The 13,885-nt window shown below is 38.7% G+C and overlaps 1 protein-coding gene across 1 annotated transcript in view; it reads right to left on the bottom strand.

Moving 5' to 3' along the window:
- DPP6 (dipeptidyl peptidase like 6) overlaps positions 1-13,885 on the bottom strand; it is a 393,798-nt gene that overhangs the window by 117,760 nt on the left and 262,153 nt on the right.

Below are 13,885 nucleotides of genomic sequence, written 5' to 3'. Positions count from 1 at the left end.
AGTTACTTGGGTAAAAGGAGTCACTTTTCACTCTGTAACAACAAGGTACATCTCCAAATAATATATCCCCTCAGGATTCTTAATAGACCCAAATTATCTTTATAATCTATTCCCTTTTATACTCCATAGTAAGATAGTAAAAATAGAGCAGAAGTGGCTGGTGGAATAGGAACTTCCAGATCCATTAAAAGGGTTTCCTATGGAGAGCCTCTAAAAGGACATATGCTTTATGTTAGATTATATAGTCCATTTTCCTACTTATGATATGAGCAGATGAATTCCCAAATGCACATATGAATGTCAAACTGACTGAAAAATCCCCAAAATTTGACATAATTACATGCTCCACCTTCCAAAATGGTCCTGGCACCTTTAAATGGTAACTCATGCTGTGATGCAAAACATGCAGGAAAAGATGATTTGTCATTTGGCCTTTAATATCTGCAATGTTTAACCAGGCTCTGAAGTTGACAAATTAAGAGAGGAAAAGAGAAAACAGTATGATGCAGGAAGGGTGCTGCTCTGCATTGGCAAACAGCTCATCTATTTGGTACCCTCTTACCCAACAATCCATGAAAGGGAAGGAAAAAACAAGGTCAGAAGGAAAACCACAAGCAAACATTAGCCAGGGGTTGTGTTTCCTTATGATACCTTGTGAATGAATCTTCCAGTGGAAAAAACCTTGTGATTAAAAAACCTCAGTGTCATAATTCTTTATGGCATTCTGTGGAGAATTAAAGCAGGTCTCTGTACCCGTTGCAAAGTTTTCTGTATTTTTGATAAAAGTCAACATCAAAGACTAAATTTTCAATTAATGAGTCAATATAATTTGCCTTCATCAAAATCAGTTATGATACAGTTGGGGCTGTATGACCTGAAAATTGATGAATAACTTGCACCCTTTTGTTCTGTTTAGAAAAAATTCTTTTCCCTGGCCCTCCAAAGGGATAAAAAAATTTATTTCTGTAACTGACCACCAACTTCTTGATGATGTTCTGTTCAGTTTCTGAGCTTCATTCTCCCATGCATTTGTGATTTAGTGTACAAGGTGTTAACTCTGACTGAGACACTAGTTGTAACTCTTTGCATTTTTTCTTTTTTTTTCTCTCAGAAGAGACAGACTGGTCAGCAGTATTCTCCTCAGCCCAACTACTTTAGCAAAGTACTACCACCATTTTATTGCTAATAGGCACTCAATAGTAACCAGCCTGGTACTAAATTCTCTGAAAAACCACATGCTCTCTGTTCCTCTTGTTTCAAAGTAATAAAAAAAAAACCCACACCAATATCCATCCTGGTATTTTGTACCATATGCTCAGTGAAGCTTGATTGCTTGCAAAAATCAAAGAAATCAATACAGCCATATAATCTGAGGCCTTTCTAGCATTCTCACCTTAAAAATTCAATGTGATACCGACCTAGTTTGTTTTCTTCTGAGACAGCAAATTCTCTTTTGTCTCTGCATTGAATTACCCCTTTATACTTCATCACTTCCCAAATAATGTACCCATAAAGCAGTCTCACACCATGTGCCCTGTTCCTACAGCCCTCCAAGGACCACTGCCCATTTCTCTTTGTGCCTCCAATAAATTAGGAAAACCATAATGAAATGCAATCAAGGAGCATTTCCTGTGCATTGCTTCAGCTGGCAGCCACATAACCCACAGCTGTTATCAGACATCTGATTTGGGATGCTCTTACCCACTGCACCCTATTCAGCTGATCAGCCACATTTGTGGTGTGGTCACAGCCAGAAAGTGGATGCTGAGAGTGCTGAGCCACTGCAGGACACTGGGGAGCTCAGGAAAAGGCAGAGAAGGGGGATATAGGCTTAAAAAGGAAAGGTGATAAGGAATCTCTGGATTAATCAACACTCAATCAGTTGCTATGTATTCCAGAAGAACTAATTTAACATTTGGGAGCAAGGTGCATACCTAGAGAATGCAAATATTACAGCTGAGTTATGCAAGGAAAGCATTTGAATTCAAAACCAGGGGGAAGGATCCTGACCCAGCAGCATAACTGTGTCTGGAGAAATGATACAAGAAGTGCTCAGTGTCTCAGAAAGACCAAATGGGTCAGAGCCTCGTCCCAGTCACACCAGTGTGAATAAGAATCTGCTCTACTGCTACCCAATGTTGTAGGAAACCAAGGATCAGCAATTGGGTATCCCCAGAACTAGGAAGAAATTTTAGCAATAGATTTGGATGAAGGGGCTAAAATGCTATGTCTATGGGATGGACAGTGGAAGAACACAAGAGGTAGTGGATCATTATGAGAAATCTTTGTGTAGATTTGTTTTTCAAATCTTTTAACAATTTAATCTCTGGGACTGAAATTTAAATCATTGCAATGTGAGCCTGAAGGAGCCTTTTTCTATAATTTTGTCTTTGATACTTAGGGGACAATCAGAACAGCTTTCCAGTCATGCAGTTCTGTGAATGCCTGGTCACCCAAAATGGAGAGGTTTCCACAAAGCAGCAACAATCCCACATCAAGATGACACCAGGGAGGGACAGCACATTCATGCCATGGGGACCCACATTTTAAAAGAATTTGTAACTCAAGCTCAAGTGGTTTGTGATAGGGTCATGATCTATGGTCATGTAAATCCCTCCCACAAACATACAGAGGGAGTGCTGGGATCAAAAGCTGATTTTCCAGCCAGCAAACCAGAGGTCTCTGAACCAGCAAAGCCAAGGAGTTCCTCCCTTGCAAACAGTGTCGTTTCTAGTTTGCAAAATAACCATAAATAAAATGTGGTGGCAAGACCCTCTGTGGTTATAAATGGACTGCAGTGTTCTGAGATAATGCTGTTACTTCACATTCCACAAACTGACTATCCATCTCAGTTGTTTCATGATAATAATTCTTTATTAAAAGATTTGTTTCCAAATTACACTTCTGAGAGGTTTATACTGCTGACGGTGCCGAAAGGGAATTTTAAGGCCGGCTTGAGGATTTATGATTTTGTGACATGGTGGTGGTAAAGTGGATGCTCTTTTTGTTACAAATGCAGCTCCAGAATCAACTTAGACTCCAGGTATTAACATACAGCTCATGTGCCAGATCTCACCCCTAGAGGAGCGTTAATCCAATCTGCCAACTGCTGCTGCACTCCAACGCAGCTCGTCCCTGCCAAGCAATTACAAAAGGCTCCTTTTGCTCCCAAGCCACCTGTCCCTCACAGTGCTCCACTGGCACCAGCAGCACCAGCAAACACTTGCAATCACTGGCTTAAAGGACGACTGTCCCATTTTTAACTGGTAAATAAAATGGCAGCTACAAAACACTCGGTAGGATTTTTGCACCAGCCGTTGAGCACTTGGTGTTGTTCAGATTACTGGGAAGAATCTCCAATCAAGTTATAAAGAATTATGAGTGAGGGTTATGAATACTGAGCTCATTTTTGGTGTTGATCTTTAAACTTTTATTGGTATTCGTGGCACATGGCATAAACTCCCTGGTTCCCTTCCCACTCTGCAGCAGGCGCAGTGTAAGACTGGATGGAAATTCTCCAAGCACTGCACTTCCCTGTTTTATGGCCCCGTTCATGAAACCTGGAAATGAGAATTAAATTATCCAGTACAAAATTAATGTTGCCATTCTAATGTATATTATATCTAAAGAATATAAGTACAAGATAAATAAAGAACTTTGCATTATTCAGCTGCCTTTCTCTTGTAATACCTATGGTCAGTATAATATCCAATTTGGGTCAGACTCCAAGTCCATCCAGTTCACTTTCCTGGCTTGGACCAGCAGTCCAAAGCTGATTCAGAAATAAAACCAGAGTTACCTTATTTATAGACAAATATTCTGTCTCCAGAATTTTTTCCCAGAACCTTGCAGTTTGCAGCTTGGAGCCACCCTCATTGTAATCATGTGCCTAAAGGGATGTCCTTGCCATCGACCTCTCTAGTAATTCTTTACAAGCATATGCCCTTTTTGCACCTGCGACCTCATGAAGCAACACTCTCTTCCCAGACAGTACTGCCAAAAGCTTGTTTGGGGTATGATTCCTCCAACAGTCTTTGCTGTCTATTTTAGGCTCAGATTTACACCGTGGAGGACACTGATTGTAGAGGCAGCCCAGAGTAGCTATTGCAGATGCAGAATTTACACTGTTCACATCTCCATTCACTGGACTAACACTCACCTTCATTGACTTTGGAGTTAGAAGTCTGAGGGCTGAGGACAGCATTAGAAATCAATGCTTAATAATCAGTGCTTTTAATGAAACATTAGATAATGCTTCCTTTAAATGAAACATTTCTTGAGCTGGGCAGGCTGGATGTGGAAAAATTCTAAAAGCTTTTTTTTTTTTTTTTTTTTTTTTGTGAAGTGTACAATCCAAATGGCATGGCTTTGTAGCAATTACATGAGAACGAAGCCATGAAAATGGGCTGAATGCTTTGTATATATAATTAGCTTATTCACTTTTAAATAATTCACTTTAGCAGCAGAAACTAGCAACTACAGAACCATAGCATATGTGTTCTTTCTATTAAAATTTACTCTTAGCATATCAAACTTGCTTCTTCTATTGTAGCAGTTGAGAGGATGAATAGTACAAAGAAATCAGCACTGCCATTGGAATGATGGTCATAGGCTCAGGACACTCAGAGAAGACTCAAAAAAGGAATCTGTTCCAAGAAAGATGAGATGTTTTAAAAGCATTAGAGAAGAGAAGTTTAAGAACACCAAAGTGGATGTGAAAAGAGAATGAAAGCATCCAGGTATATGCCAGGGACCTTGGTCCAAAACTGTTCTCTCTGTTCAGTAAAAGATTGATTTTTAGTTCCATAGGTGATCAGAAGACTCTGAGCCATATCTTGATGTACACTTAGATCTAATTCACTGGAGATGACATTCCTATTGTCTGACATAATGAAAAACTAACTGAAAACACATACAAGACAGTGGGGCTTTATCTATCATCCTGATGATGCTGTGGTCATCTTCCAAGGGGTAAAGGGACTGTGGTGGTGGTGGACATCTTGTAAGAAAGTGGGCAGAGAGGAAGCAGGACAGGAAGAAGCACAGAGCATCCCCTGTCCCTTGCCTCCTGCACAACCCTTCACAGCACCACCAACAGCATTGCTTCCACTTTTGCACATAAAAACCTGAGGGCTCACGCTTTTCAAGATCTCACTAAGGCCTTCTGATTAATTTCCCTTTTCAAGACAGAGCTTTTTTTGAGCAGAGTATAAAAAAAAACAAAAAACAAAGAAAGAGAATAGAAGATTCCATTTTCAAATCTGGGTCATTAGCTGCCCAAGGAAGAACATAAATTATTTGTTTTAACACAACCCTGATAAAAACAGAATTCTGCAGGCAGTGAAAGAGATAAAAGGCACTGGTTCAGGGTAAACACAGAGCCACACACTCTTTGGATTTAGGCATGAAACTCAGCTAAAGAGGAGAACATTTGTAGAAGGAGACTTCTGAATACAGGAATTTCATTGAGGTGCTCTGCATCTTACAATCTAGTTTTCCAGAAGAGGGCACTAAATATATTTTTTTTCCTATTCCAGAGATTAAAAGTAATGAAATAAATAAAAGAGACTAAAAATCAGAAGAATTAGATTAAAACTCCTGCAGGCTGGGGCTGCTTCCATTGTTTCTGCATAGACAACAGAATTAAATTCCTTCTGATTTTGCTTTCTAATGCCTTTTAAAACACTGTTGTTTTACTATTTTACATCTTATTCTTAGTATATTTCTTTCTTTACCATTATAAAACAACTACCTATTTTTATAACCCAGCACAAAATGGGATTTTTATTGTCCCTAAAAAGGAAGCAATATTATGCTACAACCAGGAACTCACCTCTAATGTCATTTTGAAGCTATTGTATGTTTCAAGAAACCTACTTCCTCATTACATTCTATTTTCATTCAATACTTTCTATATCATAAAATCATAGATTCATAGAATGGTTTGGATTGGAAAGGACCTTAAAGATCATCTATTTCCAAAGCCCTGCATGGGCAGGGACACTTCCCACTAGTTGCACTTACTTCATTCCTCTTAAAGCACAGAAAGCTTCCCTCTGTTTCAGTAATTCCCATGGAAGTGCAAGAAAGAAAACTGTAATGATTTTAATGTTTACTGTCTAGCTGATTTTGACTATCTAGGAGACCTTATATGATTACTTTACCTATGCTTTATTCAAAAATACATTGCAGGCTATTTTTAAGATGTTTTGTGAATTTAGTTAGAAAATTAATGTCTACCACTCTGTCTGTTCAAGTTAGATCATCTATACACTTAGAAAAGGAAGGAGAATGACAAATCTGCTATCATCCAAGCAAAGAAAAATTGGTTTTGTCTAATAGTGTTTTGCCTTGAGTCTTTTTATTTTCCCTTCTCTGCTTGAAAATCTCATTTGCTAAAGAAAATATTTACAGAGGAAGACCTCTGATAGCTGATACTGATACATAATATACCAATGTGCTCTTGCATGACAGGCTAATTATTTCTGACTTTTGATATTGCTCTAGTCTTCCCTGGAACTGTGGATTAGCTTTTCAGTTTACTGATGTATATCTCTGCCCACATATAACTGTAGGATACAGTTTGTTTGCCTCTGCTATGTGAGCAAGGCCATCCAACTTAGGCTGAAATATTATTTTGCACTCAGTCATGGATGTGCAATTTGTGTTGATGTTTCCCAGCTCAAATCAAGGGGCTTAAAGTTTAGTCCTAGCTCAATTTATCTACATTATTAGAAGAAGAGCAAGAGTTTCATCCTTTGTTTTTAATACAAAATAGTTAAAGCTCAGAGGTGGCACAGCAGCTGAAGTCAGCATACTCCAGTTTTTTACGTGCTCTACTTCAGGTAGTTACTATTTTGCAGAAATAATCACACTAAACACCTCTCCCTGGAACAGAGAAAACGCTGGGTGCAATTTTACTGAGCCCATTGCTTTAGAGGGAACAGGACTGGAATGTGGGGACTGAGGACTGCAGAAGACCTGCTGGGCAGAGCTTTGCCTCTCAGCTCAGGCAAACAACACATCACGTTTTAAGAAGGTGTCTAGAGGATGATTTTCTAACCACCAACTTCCTACTGAAAACATCTCCCCCTCTAATGCAGAGCAACAGACCTTAAAAACTGGAGTCCCAATGTGGATTTATTGGTTGTTCCAGGAAAGAGCTGCAGGTCACAACTGACCATGGTGATTCCCTACAATAAATCCAGGGTCCCCACCTGTTCCTTAAACATTGAAGTGACCCCACACTTACAGTACCTGCTGAGCACATGATGCTGGGGTGAGCACCCATTCCTTGCATTTAGGGGGTGTAAACACCTTTCTCTATGGAAAATAAGCACAGGAAGGCTCCACTCCCTCTTCCTCTTTGCTGAGATTCAGTGTTTATCACTTCCCTTCTATTAAGAATGGAAAATAAAGACAAAATCTGCAGATTTGGGATATGTAGCTTCATTCTGGGTTTTTTTGTTTTTGTTTTTGTTTTGGGGTTTTTTGTGGGTTTTTTTTGGGTTTTTTTTATGCTTCTACCCACAGTTACAGTGGCAGACCCTTAATTTTAAACCTTACCCCATGGTACAAGGATCTCAACTACCAAAATGTTCCTACAGTTCATGTATCTGAGTGCCCAGCCCCACTCTACCTTCCTTAAGCTGGATTTTTTTTCTGTAACTAATCTAGGCTGTGTCAAAGTAAAAGGATTGCTGCTAAGAGCAAATAATAAGGCTGCATGAAGGAATAAATTTTCTGCTGGACCTTAGTAGGTGTTTGAAATTAACCACAAGGCTCCTATAGAACAAATAAAATAAAGAAAAAGTTTGACTTCTCTTCTTCCCATGTTAGTCCAAAATTGCTCCTGAAAGTTACAAACATGAAATTAGTTTCTGTAGCTTCTCATTCAAAAGTGAAGTGTAGGATTAAGCTTGTCAACAATTACTGCTCCACAGTCCTGTCCCTTCATCCCAAAATTTCTATTCTAAACACCCAATGTGACAGAAACTGGAGAGAGTGATGACTGCTGAGCAGTAAGAATAAATATTTCCACCACCTGGTAACACGTTTGCTCAATTAAACTGGGCATCCACCCTCCCATAGCAGAATTTTTAATTCTGTAAGCATGCACAGCAGAAAAAAAATCGTGATTGAAAGGGCTCTTATGTCAAACGCAGAGCCCAGGCCACCTGAGAAGACAATGTTTGCACAACGCTGTAATAGTTCTGAAAACCTATAAATCCCTCTAGAGTTGTGTGGCAAACTTCCCTCTCAGCCTGTGCCACTGCAGATATCAAATATTAATTAGGCTGAACCAATTACTGACATCAACACCTGACAGAGCAATTCAGTGCATGGGGATGTCTGATGGACATACTCCTACTTCTGCCTGAACTGAGATTCATTGGTAGAAAAATCTCCAGTTGCTCAGCCTCTCCTTATTAGCAGCCTTGGTTTATTTAATGCAAGGTGACTGCAAAGTGCTGGTGTCCTGGGTGAGCTGCACACCTCCAGCTCTGCCACAAAACCAGAGGGATGTGTGGAAGTGTTTTTGCATCAGTCTCCTTTGATGCTTTAGAAAATCCTCTTTTGTCTATCTTGTTGCCAGCAGACCAGGGAATTTATTCATGGTGGTTTTGAGATTAGAAAAGATAGTCAGTCTCACATGAAGGGTATTTAAATAGTCCAGATTCATTTAAAAAAAAACCCAAACCACTCTCCTTTTAAAATGAATTACTGCCTTTAAATAATAGCTGCAGCTTCAGTTTCAAATCCAAAGTAAATAATCACCCAGAAAATTAACCTCTCCTATGTTCTCATTACCTTCTTGTTAATACAATACTCCTGGACACACAAGCCCCAGCTTTTGTTATGTAAATGTAGCTGGAGCATTGCTGTTCTTACCACTACAAGTAGGATAAAAAGTACATTAATAAACAAGGATATTTACAGATATTGGCTGTTGAAATGATATGACTCAAAACAGAGTAAGAAGTGAGAAGAAGGAAAAAAAAGGAGCACCACCCCTGACCCTTTCAACCCTGGAGTTCCAGATTCACCCCACTAAAACCCCATATAGGCACACATAAAAATAGTGCAATCTTCAGAAATTGTGAGCTTTTCACTGAATTATTAGCTGTATTGTATTAATAATATACATTCCAGTGGGAAGCAACTGGCAATGTTATTTTAATGATAAATACCCGAGATTTAGCTTATAATCAGATTTAATAAGTAGCTGGTCTACATGGTTCCACTGATTCATTAATAGTTTGACTTCTGCTCATTGCAGAAGAATTGAAAGACTCCAGTGCTCCAGTGCCTGGAGGCAAGAGGAGATTTTTACTCAAAAGTACACATATGCAGAGATTTAGTAACAGAAAAACAGTTTAAGTAATAGAAACTTTAGATTATCTGGCATGCTTTTTTCCTTTTTATGTAGGAAGTGAAGCTGCAGTTATTTATCCTAATAGCAGGTAACTAATTCTCATAAATAAACAAAGTTTCAGTGCTTTAGGCTTGATAATGTTAGAAAATGCTTTAGTCAATAGCCTTTAACTATAGACAACCCTGCCCTTATTTTGTGCAGCTTTACAATAGAGAAGGAGTTCTGATTTATGAGCAACAAATATTAAACATCTCATTCATGTGAAAAAAATTATATGAAAACTAGAAACAAAAGCTTTTTTTTCTCCAAATGCTCCACTCAAATATTCTGCTGGTTTACAAAAAACATGAAAAACTAAACAAAACACGAAACCAGGTAGTAGTATTTTATGTACAAATATTCTAACTGTGCTTATGTTATGTATTATAGTCAATATACATTTTCATAGTCCCTGGAAACAACATTGGGTGGGAATGAAAAGAAGTAAATTTGAAATATATTTATTGTCACAGAAAGAAAACAGGTTTATGGGAACTTATTTCTAGCACCAGTATATCCATTTCAATTAAATAATAAATATCCTGGCTACAATATTAGCAGCATTACTGATGATAATTATGACAGTGTCGAATTTTCAGAGGCAAATTTATCATAATAATAGTTCACCTAACTGAAAAGGACATTGTGAGGATTCATAAATATTTATCCTCATTAGTGGTTTTGAAATGAGTTAAATTATTTTAATTTTTACATGACTAATTAGAGCAGTTGGAGGCTGTAAATGAAACAACAACCACAAAACCTGTTCATTCCACATAACAATGAGACTTGGACAAGAAGTAAAAAATAGCAACAACAAAAATAACAATATGCTGCTTTCCATATGTAATGCTTTTTTGCTCCATGCATGATCTAAACACTATGTCCAGGATTGGGACTGAGTCCTTCTAATGTCCCTTTGGTCCCACCATGCCCATGACATCTATGGCAAGAGGCAGGATGAAAAACCAATCCTCATCTCACCACAGAAACTAAACCAAATTAGTTTGGCCTGCTCTAATTATGACAATGATTAATTCTTTGCAGTTTTCAGCCTTATAAAAATGCATTCCTTTAACCTCAAAACAGGTAATAGCATCGGCCATAGCAGTCTCTGAGCCCTAATTGTTGTTCAGAAGACTTAGCAGCTTGCTTGGTATTAATCAGCCAGAATTTCCTCTGTGTAATTGCTCTTAACCAGCTTAAACACAATAATGGACTGGCAAATTGGAAGTGAGAAACAAACAGCTTTAGGAAGAACCTCAAACACTTTGTATTTCCCCTCTTGCATTATAATAACAGCTATCCATAATAAGGGCAAATACATATTACCTATTTAATGTCTCACCGTGTCACACAAGAAAATAACTTTTTCTTTCTCATTGACTTTCCTTTATTTCTTTTATCACCATTACACAAATCCCACTGGCTAACTCCTATGACCACAGAAAGCTCCACAAGCCCATGGGGTTTGGTTGCTCACCATTATCATTACCCCAGTCACAGAAAAACTTCTGAGCTGAAGAGGCAGTGTGGGACTTGGCTATTAAGGAAATCCCTTTTTGAGACCATGGAGAGCCACAAACATGATTCCATCCCCATCACCAGAGACTTCTGTGCTCCTCTGGGATGTGGGGCAGGGAGCAGGGAGCTCATCCAGCAATACTGGTGAAGCCATGCCCAGGGCAAGGTTGGCTTTGACCTGACACCCCCAGAGACAGCCTTGACCCTCTACACCCTTTCTGCTGAGAAACTGTGGCTAAACCCCAATTAGCTTCTGTGTTTCAGGTTTACTGAGCCCTAGAGCCAGAGTCCCACACACTGCTTTGTGGAAGGATACTTTAAAATCAAATTTCTCTATGGGTGTGTTTATTTCCCAGACCTTTCCCAAAACTTCATCTGGTGGTTTCGGTCTCAGGTTGGACCTTGCTGCACTGTAAAACCAAATAAACCAAACAACAGAACAATTGCAGGAGTGCTTCAGACACAGAAGCCTGGCACCTTCCCTGTGACCTTTCCAGAAGATCAAATCTTCTGTCTTCAAGGTTAGAAAAGCTCCCTATTAGCAGAAGGCTTACCCAGAATATTGCTGCCTGAAAGATTAAATTTCTGTAAATATAACCACTTCAAGAAAAACCATTTAGAATTAAACCTGACAGCCCAGATAGCCACAAGGTACCCACACCAGTCTCACAACCACCTGCCAAGCTTCCTGGGAGAAATATATTTTAAGGAACAGGCTTTACCTCATCCTCCTCTAAGATGATGAAGTGATACAACAGGAAAACACACATTAGTTGCTTCAGTATCTTTGCAAAACAGGCATCTGTCAGTTCAGGGCCATGCTAATCTGATGTGGGTGTCACCACTGCTACCCAGACCAAACACTGAGCACAAACAATTCCATGCAAATAAATACAAAACCCTTAGAAGGAAGTTTTAGTTGTCAGGAAATGTAGCATTTGTTTTTGTAGCATTTTTTCTTAAAAATATTTCACTCAATTGTAGTGACACACTGTGCTTTTCTATTCTGATGTTTCTTCCCAAAGACTGAAGCCATGCATATTAAAATTCAGATAAATAATTAATTCATACAATGTATATTATATTATACACATATGTATATGCAGCACATCTGTATTGTATAAAAAAATGAAAACATCTATACCCAAAAATGGCCAAAGACAGCACAACTCACTTGTTGTGAGGAAAAAAAAAGGAAAAAAGTAATACTTTGTGTTAAGTACACAATAATTTAAAGAATTTTTTCTAAATGCTTGAAGAATTTTTTTTTAAATCTCCTTTGCCAAAAAATTTTCTTCTGACTTTGCAACAAGGACAACTGCCCAAGGCTTTGCTAATTCCGTTTCTCGTGTTGCAGAAAAAAAATTGAATTTTGTCCAAGAATACAGTTTGAAATGTAGAAAATGTGGAAATCTAACTAACATGCAATTATTTGTAGTTACAGTCTGCATACTAAGTGAGAAGAAAGCTGATTAAGAAATTTAACAGCTATTACAACTTTAATAAAGAGCCACCCATCATGGCTAAAAGCTGCAATACTCAAGAATGAATTTTACTACACCTCTATGAGTATGATTCTTCAAAAAAAACTTTGTACCCTTTATAACCATGGATCTTAAAGGTAAAGGAGGGGGATTGGTGTTTAGTTTAGTTTAAGTTAGTTTTTTTCATAAGACTATTTCAGGAACTCTTGCTTTCATACTCTCCTGTATGAACACTTGAACAATTTGCAGTGTCACACAGAATGTATGTCTAATCACATCCCCAAAATCTTCCCAAAGCTCATGTTTCCAGCTTGTCACCTCAAGTTTTCCTTTCTGGAAGAAGATATGGTGTCAGGAGTGGAGCAACCTGGCTGTGCCCAACTCCCTTCTCCAGCCAGGCATCTACAGCACAAAACCCCTGTGTTTTGCCTGCACCCCAACCCCACAGATCTGCATGCACTGAAACGCAGCAGGAAATTATGGGGGGGTCCATTGTCATCCTTCCTTTCCTCCATTGCCTGCATCAAGCATTTCTCTGCAGGCAGAACACAAAGTCTGGGCTGCAAAAGCTTCTGTGACTTTGCCTCTTGCAGATCTTCTCAATGTACAGGCCCTTTTGGTGGGTAAAGGTTGAGAACAGAAAAAGGAATTTCTCACTGCTTTTTAGGAATGGAATTTCTTCTCTCATTATAATTTTTCTTGTTATAGGAATTTTTTCTTTTATTCTCAGAGGAACTGAGGAAGCCCTTGATGCTCAGGGCTCTCCTCACTGGCAGGATGCATCTGAGCAGTGTCAGCACAGGGCTGCCACAGCCAAAGGCCAAGTTCCACTAAAAGAACTGAATTTCCCAAAACACTTCAGGCAGACAAGGCAGGGGGGCTTTCAGGGAAAGGCTTTACTTGCCTAGCAGCCATAAGGCTGCCTTTCCTATGGTTTGATTTAACTTTACACTTGCACATCCATCTCTGCCCAGAGCTCTGCTAAGCTTTGGGTAGGTGAAGTTGTACCAACAACAATTTCCCAGCAACAAGTCTGCATGATTTACCCCCAGAGTTTCTGATACAGTTTTATTTGAACTTATTCTAACACTAGACATGGTTCTCCTGACACATATACCACTGTGAGTCAGGAATAATTGCAAAGACAACAGCACAGAAATCAGATGAGCAACAAAGCCACAACCTCTACTATCTAAAGGACCAAACTTCCTTGGTTAGCAGCTGAAACTTGATTTATTTTTTGGAAAAAGAATTACTGGTGCTGGTGAATGAATTATTTTCATTTTAAGAAGATGCAGTTCTAGATTATGGAAACAGAATGTATGGGGCTTACAGTTTATTCAAGTACTACAGCATAGCTACCATTCAAACATTTCAGGTCTTATAGAAGAATTTCAACAGAAAATCAATATTATTCATGCCTCAAAACCTCTTCTTATGTGTCTGATTCATTAGTAATAAT

This window comes from Heliangelus exortis, chromosome 2 (genome assembly GCF_036169615.1).
Source record: "Heliangelus exortis chromosome 2, bHelExo1.hap1, whole genome shotgun sequence".
Classification (NCBI taxonomy): domain Eukaryota; kingdom Metazoa; phylum Chordata; class Aves; order Apodiformes; family Trochilidae; genus Heliangelus; species Heliangelus exortis.
The sequence above is the reverse complement of the archived record's forward strand: the minus strand, read 5'-3'. Positions and strand labels throughout refer to the sequence as shown.